At 40.7% G+C, this 11,757-nt stretch overlaps 1 long non-coding RNA gene across 1 annotated transcript; it reads right to left on the reverse strand.

Moving 5' to 3' along the window:
• Window positions 1-968: 968 nt before the first annotated feature.
• Window positions 969-11,585, reverse strand: LOC142414674 (uncharacterized). The gene is made up of 3 exons (XR_012777151.1): window positions 11,082-11,585; window positions 1,390-1,485; window positions 969-1,158 (listed from the first exon to the last, which is right to left on the reverse strand). It is a non-coding gene; the product is annotated as an uncharacterized LOC142414674 (long non-coding RNA).
• Between the last annotated feature and the right edge of the window lie 172 nt (window positions 11,586-11,757).

The following is an 11,757-nucleotide window of genomic DNA, read 5'->3' on the forward strand; positions in this document are numbered from 1 at the left end:
TCTTGAGAATTTTGAAACAATGCTAAATTTGATACATATCAGCATTTAAAAATGCAGCAGTCAGAGCATCAATCCAAGTCTAAAACATTTTAGATAGAAAACACAGGGCTAGCACATAGATGTGAGAATAATCAATTCCAGGGGTTTTTTTCCTCCATTCTTTCCGGCTTTTTAAACCACTTACACCAGTCCTTGCTTCTCTGAACTGCATTTTGCATATGGTGGAGGTGTTAATGCACAGTTACTGCACAACGGGGTTGTGAATTTTAGTTAATGAAAGCTTTTAAAGGCACAATGAAATCCTCAGATGAAAGGCAACAAAGAAGTGCAAAGTATTATTATAGCCTAGCCTAACTTTTACTGAGAGCATTCTTATACACGACGGACACAGAATAAATATGTATTATGGATGATAACCTCCCTGTAAAGGCTAATTCCCACTCCTGAGGCTGCCAGAGGCAAGGGGTGGCAGTCTTATAAGACTTAATAAAGTCTCATAATGTTTTCATCCTATTCCTACCCCCAGGAGCTAGAAGAGGACCCCTGTATACATTCTGAATCCTTAATGACTGGCGTGGCCATCCCGGCATATTGCGTGCACAATTAGATCACAAGGACTGCAGACCAAGACGGTTCAGTGAACACTTAAAGGCAGAGACAAATATAGGAAGTACAGCAAATGCTGCAGTTCCAGTCACAGCAGTGTGGCATACAGTAAGTTTACAGTGTGTGTTTGTATGCTGCCTATGGAAGAGGTAAGCAAAGGAACAGAAATCTGCTTGTCATTTTCCTTGGTAATTTTTGCTAAAATCCAAGTAATTGTTTGTGCGTGATAACAAAAAGGAACAATTAAGACAGTCCGTATTTTGCAAAGGTGAGAAAGGGATGTGGATGAAAGCTCCAGTAAGCCATCTGGAAAAGATCTAGCACCAGAATAAACGTACAACAGCTTACCAGGCTGAGAGAGGACGGGATCTGCTGGTCGGAATGACGGTTTGATCTGTTACGATGGGAGTGAAGTCTTCAGTTTGAAAAATGTTATTCTGCTTGCCGGGTCTGCGAGAGCTAACATTGTTCTAAAGGCTGCATCCCTCGGATTGCTGCCCTGTTTCACTGATCATAGTCTAAGTGATCTGTAGCCACCTTCTTTTTCTGGCTCTGTTCAGAGAAAAGATTGCAGCTTCATTTCAGTTATTATTTGCATGTTTTTCTTAACAGTTTACTCTCAGCAGCTTCTGATTTAACCTTACGTGTTCTGAAGTTCAGGAAAATACTAAAAAGAGAATTTTTAGATCAGTACCTAATATTTTCAAAGTAATAGTGGGCACCTCACGCATACATCTCATATTCCACCCTTTTGGTAAATGTATTCTAACACTCTTAACTTACCTGCTTTAAAAGGACTGGCATGTTGAACCAGCTGGCCTTTTTCCACTGCTATAGCTTTTCATGTTATATTCTGCTGCTCCAATTTCTGTATTTTCCCTGCATTTTGCAAGACAAAATGCAGAAGTTTAAAGGCTCATAATGTTTATGTGACAAAATCTTACTAAGTACAGTATTACTGACGGATTAGTTTAATGCAATAGCATAATGTAATTTAATTATAGTAATAGTGCACAGCAACAACCTTACTATTTATGTCAGATTGTGAGACATTCTCTCTTAAAAGCTTCATCATTATTATTTAGTTTTTAGGTTTAGTTCCACAGTATTCCCCGCCTCCACACACATTAAATTAATTTCATAGGTGTAGAAGAAGAAACGTTAGGTAAACTGCTCCCATTTTGCCACTGTAAGATTCCATAAGAATTCACAATACTAACTGAAAACCTATTTTGCATCATGAGACAATAATCAGCCAGCCTGTGGTGAAAGCTTGTAGCCTTCTGGGCATAAGTCCTCAGACCTGCATGCTGCAGTTTAAAAAAAAAAAAATATATATCCCAGGCAAAAAAAAAGGATCATTCCACCGAGTCTACCTTTTTTATTTACCTGAGAGCTTTTAATGTAGGTTGATCTAAATTCCTGTGCCAGCCATGAACTATTTCTATATCCATGTAAACTATGGTAGTTCAGGGCTCCAGCTTTTTCAGCCCACAGCTTCCACTGATTTGAGCTGTGGCTGACAGCAGTTCTGAAAATCCAACCCTCAATAACTCCTATTTCGAAAGTGTTTTCTACTGAAGACCACAGAATTTTCTATCAGTGTTAATTTAGCCTCACAACAGCTCCAGAAAGACAGAAAAATGCATCTTCAGTCAGCACAGCTGTATGCAAAGTGAACATCTGTCCATTGCCAAATTCAGTTTAGCTAATAATAAAAACCCACACTTTATTTTCTCTTCCAGACAGGACCAGACTGCAAGGGAAAGCCTGGAGAGGATTTCCATGCTTTAAAAAGGGAAACAGGGAGAGACTGAATTTCCTAAGGTCACAGAAGAAATGCGTGGCAGCACTAGGAAAAGAACCCAGCACTCGCGCAGCCGAGATACCATCTTCACAGCCAAAAATGGATGGTTTTTCTCTGCAGTGTGACTGCATTAGCTCTGTTGTGGTGACATAACAACACAGACAGAACAGGCTCTGTGGATTTTGTGGCAATGAAGTTAGATAAGGTTAATTTCTGGCTGGCAGAGAGATGTTGTCTTTTTGTAATCCCATTATGGCAAAAGCTCTTCTTGCCTCATTTCAATAACAAGAAGCTAGGTAATGTGAATTAGCTAAATCGCTGCAAACCACTGCTTTTTAGAGGGGGTAATGAAGGTGTATACTTTTTCTTGAAACTATGGAAACTGTGAAATAGTCCTGCTGCGTGCTGACCTGTTCCTGTTCGTTTACTAGCTTGCCCAAGGTTTTGTAAGACCCAGTTGTATATATTTTTCAGTACATACATTTATTTAGGTGCAAGGCTAAAGCCACAAAGGGTCCTGGGCTCAGTACTGCAACGCTTGATTCTTGGGGGCTCTTTCAGCTTAAGAAACCCATAGCTCCACAAAAGCCAGCATCTCTGCACAGCATCTCTACACAGGGTAGGCTGTGTGCAAGAGACCTACATTTCTGCTTCCTTCAAGGGGTTTGAGAGATGACTCAAGGGTGGATGGACACATTTCTCTCCCCTTTGACTTCACAACATGTACGGGTGTGTGGAAGTATCCATGCCCAGTAGTCCCTTTTTGTGCAAGATACCAGCATAAGGAGGAGATAAATTAGGCTAGACTTCCCCACTCCTTTTCAGGCTTCAACAGTAAGAGCAGTTCTGTGCTGTGAGAGATTAAAATTCACAGCCTTTTTCTATTTGATTTTGGGTAGATGTTTGAACCCAGGATCAATCTTTTGCAGCAAATATTTGCTAAAAGCTAGCCTATTCACTGTTTTACAATACCAAAGGCCACCAGTCAAATCGATGGCACCTTTGCAAGCTACAGAAAGAAACAATTACATGCCAATTCACTTGTGCATTAATTTTAGGATGCAGCAGAACCCCTTTCTCTAGCCAGCCTCTGCTACTGCAGCAACACCCCGTACTCAGCAGAAACCTGGACTTTTGATAGAACTGGCATCATTTTTACACCTTTATGCCTTGGTGTTACTCATACTGTGTACCATTTGCTACCAAAAGCCTGTGCATTCCTTAAAGCTTTGTCTCAGAAGAAGAAAGAAATCCGGGTCAAACTGCCTGCATCAAAGCAAGCTGGTGGGGGATTTCAACCTTTGTCTTAGCTCCACATCTTAGGTGACTGTTCTGAAGATTTAAGGGCACTAAGAAAACATTGTCCTCTTTGCTGTGTTTTGCATGAAACCTTATAACAACTAGAAAGCAAGAAGTTGTTCCTAGCCTAAGATCTACTACAGTAAATTAGGTCACCTCAGCTGCTTTTGCAGACAAGATGATGTACATACAGCAAAGAAGTCTCTTCGTCCCATTGATAACATTGTTCCCTTGCCTATATGTGTTGATTTGGAAACGAACCTAAAGTCACTGTCTATTTAAAGTGAAACTCCTGATTATGAGTCTCTCTGCTATTTTTTTCTTTCTTTTTTTTTTTTTTTTACCATTCAGGTGCAGTGAACAACTTCCGCGCTGCTGTGAGCTTGACTCCTAGCCTCAAGATCTCACCCTCCCTAGTGTTGTCTGGGTATCAGGTTTTTCAACCCCCAGTCCTTCCTCACAGGTAGGAAGCACATCACAACTCATTAGTAATTTACTGCTACAGTAATTTTTATAATTACTGCCAGGAGGCCTCATTAAATTTGATCTAATGAATAAATATTGTATTTTTCAACGTGATTACCAGAACAGCTTAAGCTGAGTGCCATAAACAATTATTTTCTTCAATACGCAGTATGTCAGTGAGTATTGATTTTTATTTTGTAAAGAATTTGCTGTATTCCTATCTATGGCTAATAAGTAATAAATAGCCAGCCCTCTGAAGTGTCAATTGCCACGGAGCAGATGGCAAAACAGAAATTGGGGTATCTGTTGCAAAAAGTAAAATAATGCACATTACTGACAATAAAGGGTTTGTCTGGAGGTCAAGGAGGAGTGCTCCAATGTGACTCTCTCTCCTAGCCCTCGAGAAAGCAGCCTGCTTTGGTCTGGTGTCTCAGATTTGTAAGTCAGTGATACCAAAAAATTTAGGATGTATTAGCAGGATACAACAAAGCATTTTATTGCAGAGAACTAACACGTGAACAAACAACGATGCCTTAAGTTTCATTCGATTTCAGATCAATTGATCAGATGAAACATTCTTCTAACAGGTTTAAGAAAAATACAGAGATATGTAATATGCTGAAATGTGAACCTATAGTTCAAACCGAGGCTTCAAATTATATTTACTTTCCAGCATCATTGACACCTTTTTCAGCAATTGCAGACTTTAGCATACAAACCTCTTTGAACTGTAACAAAAGGCATGCATTGGCAATGTCTTAGGATATACACCAGAGGAGCTCAGGATCAGGAGAAAACCCTTGAAATTTCTGTCATCTAAGAATGTTTGCTGCACCTCCAGCTATATGGTACCACATTAGATAGATCCAATTCCATAGCTCGAGCACTACTTAAATAATTAAGTAAATTTATCTACATCAACAAATAGCACTGCTGGCCTGTGCCATCAGTTTTTTTGTTTAAGCAAGCCTTTCATTTAGGGCAAGAGAAAAAGGTGTGTGGGTAAACCCAGGGTCACTGAGGGCAATTAATATACCTGAAAGGATTTTTTCCTATTTAATGGACGTTTTTGAATGAGCTGCATTTTGTGCCTTGGTTTAGTTTAAGGAAACCTGGGGAGCCTTGAGATGGTTAGCTCAGTATCTCCCACTCGGTCTCCTTGCTGTGGCCAAACTGTGATCTGGCCTCCACTAAATTTCACTGGGATGAGTACAGTGCAGTTACTGATTTGTAACTGTACGTCATCAGAACAGCCTCTCTGGCTGCCACCAACATGCAACTTTTCCCCCTTACACATTACCTCCAAGTAAATTGTAGGCAATTAACTCTACGTAGGACCTTAGGACTAGATCCACCTTAGTTGCTGCTTCACTCCATAGCATCTGTATTTCACGATACTTAATATTTGCTCTCATAGAGTCCCTTTAGTACCCGGATTTCTGTTGTGACAGATGTGGAGGATGGCTGATGAATAAATGTGCTTCCAGATAGGTTGTTGAACGAAACATAACCTCCCTCATCTCACTAGTGGTGGGATTTGGTGGTACTTGCTGAATGATCCTCACAAAAAGAGCAACTACAAGACAGCTTGTCTTCCTCCTTTGTATTTTTGGTGCTCCATGTCCCAGAAACACACTAACCACAGCACTGCAGAGCTCAGTACAACTACAGGCAAAAGTAAAAGTAACAGTGCCCTGCGCTACTGTGGTCTGACACCTCTAGTACCTCTCTTCCACTCCAGTGACTTCATTTTCTGAGGGATAAGGTCAACATGGTTTAGGTGCCAGGCAAACACCAAGAAAACATTGCTCAGAAACTGAGGCAGAAAGAGGTTTAGGTGTTTTTTACTGTGGGGGTTGAGCGTTTTGTACAAACTAACTAAGCCATTTATCAGAGGGACTTCTGAGAATCCCTTTTACAAAATTCATGTCTTCTTGCATATTGTACAGCAAGCTGTGGCATACCAGGAGGAGCAAGGGTGCTCCAGCAAGGCTGGCTGTTTCACTAGATAGCAGGGAACCCTAAGATCTGGCAGGAATCACATCTCCTTGTGGATCCCAACATTTAAAAGTATAACGTGATATCTATACAGGGAAAAACAGAAGGTAGATTTCAGCAGTCAGGCTTAATTAGCAAGTCAGCTAAGCCTGGTATCAGCCAAACTGTTCATCTCATACATAACTTTTCCTCAGAACTGAAAAAAAATCAGATGCTAGACATGAGCTTTCGGAAACTGGAAAAACAGGTAAGAAGAAAGAAAATGGTACCTAACATTGCAATACTCTCAACTCCCTTGTTTCAGCTACAATGCATATTATACTTAATAGCAAGTACGTCTAAGAAATAGACTAACTCTGCTTGCAAGGAGAAAGGGTGTATATCTCCAGTCTGTGCTTAGAAGGTACACAGGAAAAAAAAAAAAAAGGCATTATTCCTTGCTGTGGGTAAGTCTGCATGTCTTCGTGAAAATTAATTGTAATCATGTTAAGGACATTCAATTGTTTTTTTCTAAAGCAGGCTTTAGCTATCATAGCATCATTGAATAGTTTGGGTTGGAAGGGACCTTAAAGATCATCTAGTTCCAACCCCCCTGCCATGGGCAGGGACACCTTCCACTAGACCAGGTTGCTCAAAGCCCCATCCAACCTGGCCTTGAACACTACCAGGGATGGGGCATCCACAGCTTCTCTGGGCAACCTGTTCCAGTGCCTCACCACCCTCATAGTGAAGAATTTCTTCCTTACATCTAATCTAAATCTACCCTCTTTCAGTTTAAAGCCATTACCCCTTGTCCTATCCCTACATGCCCTTGCAAAAAATCCCTCTCCAGCTTTCTTGTAGGCCCCTTCAGGTACTGGAAGGCTGCTGTAAGGTCTCCCCAGACCCCTCTCTTCTCCAGGCTGAACAACCCCAACTCTCTCAGCCTGTCTTCATAGGAGAGGTGCTTCAGCCCTCTGATCATCTTCGTGGCCCTCCTCTGGACTCGTTCCAACAGGTCCATGTCCTTCTTATTTTGGGAGCCCCAGAGCTGAATGAAGTACTCCAGGTGGGATCTCATGAGAGCAGAACAGAGGGGAAGAATCACCTCCCTTGACCTGCTGGTCACGCTTCTCATCAACCAACACCCCCAAGTCCTTCTCCTCAGGGCTGCTCTCAATCCATTCTCCACCCAGCCTGTATTTGTGCTTGGGATTGCCTCGACCCACGTGCAGGACCTTGCACTTGGCCTTGTTGAACTATGTGGGTAAATGGGGTTTTGGTCTTACAGCTGCAGAAAAAGTGACTTGTTTAAGATCAAACCAGAAGGCTTTGACAGAACACTGTATCTGTATACTGTAAAGGGCACAGGTACCATATATACTGGCATATTTTTATTTACTGAAGGTACTCTTCAGAGCTTTGTAGTGCAGATGCTGTTTTCTAGGCACAGTAACCATTTAAAAACTAGAAGTTACTTCTCCCAGAGAAAACTGGGATTAGATCAAAGCAGTTCAGTTCCTCACAACAAAACTCTGTGCTTGGTTTCCAATACCAAAATTGTAACATCACAACTTTTTCATAAGAATTAAATGGAAACAGAAATAAAGGGGGAAGAAAAAGCTTTTAGAGTGTTAACTCTCCACGGCAGGAGGAAGCCAGCATGGGCATTGAGCTCGGCACACTCATCCCCTTCTCCCTGCTGAAAGGGACACAAAAAGAACTCTGGCTAAGCATTTATTTTTCTGCTAATGTGAAAGTTTTCTTTTAAAGAGGAAGCAGATTGAACAGAGCACGAGAAAAGAATTTTATTCTGGCTTATTTCCAAAGGTTTTTTTTCCTGATGATTCACTGTTATCACTTGTATTCACATTACAACCAGCCTCAAAAAGAAATACCCAAAACCGAAACCAACCCCCCCTACACCCAACAACAAAAAACCCATACCACAAAAGCACTAAGAAATAGGATCTTTCCTACTGCTAAATTCTGCTAATAAGCTATATAAGAAGAGAATCACGTAAGATAAGAGTGCCTATGTTCATTCACGTTTGAGTAGTAACATAGCTAAGCCTCTAGATCTGGAACTTTAGAGCACATCTAAAGATGGTGAATCTCCAAGGTATTAAACAAAACGGTTGACACTGATTAACCCCTTGTTTCACTTCAGCTATATAATAAAATAGAAAACATCTAAATATCTCTGAAGTCTAAAATGTTTATATTTTCTGTATAGTCTTTCCAGTAGTTTTATTTTCAAACTGGAGTTTGTTTGGATATTCAGGGAGGAGACATAACTGCTAATTCTCTGAAAACATGAACAATACAAATTTTTATATTCATGGGAGCCCTCTCACCCTCAGCCCTGGTGACAGTCAATTGTGAATGCCCAGTTTACATAGCAATTCACAAACATACCACTTTTACATGGGCATTCAAGCTAAAAGGAGGTAAAGCAAGGCCAAAAGGAGGAGTGCTGGTAGGATTGCTTTGTTATTGTGTACGTGATTAAAAGAAAATGAGGATGCTTGCCATAGGCTTCTGTTACTTAACATCTCGACACAACCTAGCACACAATTTCATTCTCCCTGCCTGCAATGATATTAACAGACAGGTAAGGGTATAAAGCTAACTGGAGCCCAAACACAAATCTATGATTTCAGTAACTTTTTTTTCCATTTTCAGGTGTAGATGTAAGTTTTACCTGCAGACATACTCGTGGGGAAAGATTGTATGAGTAGGGCTTAACAGCAGGATCTACAGTTCAACTGATTTTCTTTCTAGTTCAAGTGATCAGCACAAATATTACTAAAGTACGACTAATAAAAGATACAGATGCAATGCCTTCTTACCCCATCCTGACCATACCATGACTTCTGGTTTCTTTTTTTTCCCATGTACCAGAACTGTCTGCCATCCTTGCAACCAGAGCACGATGAATTCTAGCTGGCAGAAAGCCTGTACCAAACAGCAGCAAGCAGATCTTGTTTAACATGGCTGTAGCTCTATGCTCTAGACATGTTTTCATACAAATTCAATATCCACCACCACTTATAAATATCAGTCACAACAGGATTGCCCTTACCTCCCAGTTTCAGGACTCCTCCCACTAGCACTGATCATTACATTTTTGCGTTCAAACATACAATTCCCCTCCCATTTGCCACCCGCACCGCAAAGGGTTTGCGGGTTTATTCTGACACCCATCTAGGAGCCCAGGCTTATTATTTGGAAGAAGGGTGAGACCCAAGCATGAAAGTGTGATGCTGTCCTCTCTTAACGTTTGGAGCCCATACACTCATGTGATTCTATGACACAGCCCAGCATTTCCTGGGTGCTAGTGTTTAGGACCCCATAGACTGGCCAGCCTCTACTTGACAGAGAAAGCCGTTATCTTTTTACTCACTTTTAGTTGCGAGGCCAAGAACATGAAAGAACAGCACGTACTGTCTCTAAAATCTCCACACTAGCTTATGCCATTAGCCATGCAAGAGCTGCACTAGCAAAAAGTCGTAAGAGAACAAACTGGTTTATGCCAGCAGAGGTCAGTGGGTGACTCTCTTGCCAACTGTTTCAGATGCACATTGTGTATTACAGCTAAGGTTTCAAAGTCAGCTACATTCCCTTACCCTGGAACACTGAAAGCCATTCTTTGACTAGATGCAACCATTTTGCCCTTTTTGATCCCATTAGCCTACCCAAGCAAACGATGCTGATGCTTTATTATGTTACCGTCTCCTTGCTTTTCTCTTCAAAATATGTTTTTAGGTTACTGGCAGACAAAATAAAGGTATATTAGCCCATGAGGCTAGGAAGGGAGAGAGGGTAGTCTCCAAAGCTAATGCCTATTTTTAAAATTTCCATTGCGGCTCCCTACACTAATGTAGCTGGTTAAGCGGCTGAGTGTGTTGCTCTGGAATGTACGGTGTATGGTATTTCATCAGCTTGTGAAGCAAGACTTCAATGCTATTTTTGTAACTCACATATAATGAAAAAAACAATTTGCTTAATAGGTAAGGAAGACAAAAATCTTTCTCTCAAGACTTGAAGAGATCTAATGCTTCAACATTTGGCTTAATTAAAAAGCAAGTGAGACAAGGAAGAAGCAAGTAACACATTAATATATTAGTCTACAAGAATATTCTGATTGTAAGGAGGTTTTGGCCAATTCCATCAGTAAATACTATATCACTGTAAAGAAAAGTTTACTCATAAGCAAGCTTGGGGTTTTATTTACTTATTTAATTTAAAAAAAAAAAAGCTATCACTCACCCTTCCAGCGTAGTCACTTCTCTCAGACTATTACACAGCCACAAATGCCCTTGCCATCCACCTCCCCTCACAGGGAACAAAGTCCAAGGAATTTAAGAGTGTAATTTGCTTATTAGTCTTTTCAGTATTCTATTCCTAGCAGTTATAAATGATTATACCAGGTTAAAAAAAAAAAAAATTAGAAGTTATATCAGACCTAAGCATAAGATCACCTGGCCCTAAAGCTGAGAGTAGTAAGGGAATATCAACTCATACAGCCTTTTTCAATAATAAATTAACAGTCATTCACACATGAGCTTCGTTCTTCTGTTCTTCCTTTAACAGCTCTACTCTATTTCCATGCATCTTTGTTTCTAAAGCTGACAGAGTTAGGACCTTTTCCTCATTAAGTTTCTTAAATTGCTGCCCGTTTGCTGCAGATATAAGCAGCAAACTCTAACTATTTGTCAAGTTAATACCAACAGTACTTAAGTAGCTGTGGTACAGAGGCTTGGGGAAAAAGGTGTATTGAGACACCTCAAAATCATCACATAAACCGTAAACTAACATGCTACACCATTACATACAAATCTATTCTCGCATCATGAGCAGCATGGTGGAAGGTAATGCATCTAAACAAAGCTTTTAGGTGAGAGTAACAACACGAGGATTTTACCAGTAGAGAGTATCTGGGGACAGCTCAGTCACTCTGCTTGATCACTTCTTTCCTGTTTCATCTCTCACTACAGGTTGGCTTTGTGTAATTTTCTGCCACAGTCTCATGTAACTCCTCTCTCTAGACCCAGCTACGCTGACGTAAAAGCAAGCGGTACAAGAATCAAAAACAGTCTTCAGCACTGTCAGCCTGCAATCAAGGCCCCCCAGGTAATTGATTCTCTGCTCCAGCAGAGAGATCCCAAGAGAAGTTACTTGTTTGGAAAAAATAAAAATTGAAGAAAAAAGAAATACATATATATTGGCAGGCACCTGACTTCAACTTGTGTCCCAAATGATAATATCCTCCTCATCCTTCTCAGCTCAGGACGTAGGCATCTAGTTTAAAAAAAAAATGTAGAAAAAAAAAGCAGAAGTGTAAGCACATAGCACATGTGCTTAAAGTCTGTATCTGGCCTGAACTCAGCACCTATATATTTCTACCATCACAGGTTAGTCATCAGGTACCAAACAACTCAATCCAAGCAGCATGTCTATCAGAGCAAGCCTGGTTCAGGGACACAGGGCTGGGGAGAGAAAGATGTCCTAGCCCACTGCTCCCCCAGCTATGATGGGAGCAACCAACTCCTTTACTTCGCAACAAAAGTTTACCTGAAAGGTGGTAAAATCTAAGTACA

This window comes from Mycteria americana, chromosome 9 (assembly GCF_035582795.1).
Source record: "Mycteria americana isolate JAX WOST 10 ecotype Jacksonville Zoo and Gardens chromosome 9, USCA_MyAme_1.0, whole genome shotgun sequence".
In the NCBI taxonomy this organism is placed as follows: domain Eukaryota; kingdom Metazoa; phylum Chordata; class Aves; order Ciconiiformes; family Ciconiidae; genus Mycteria; species Mycteria americana.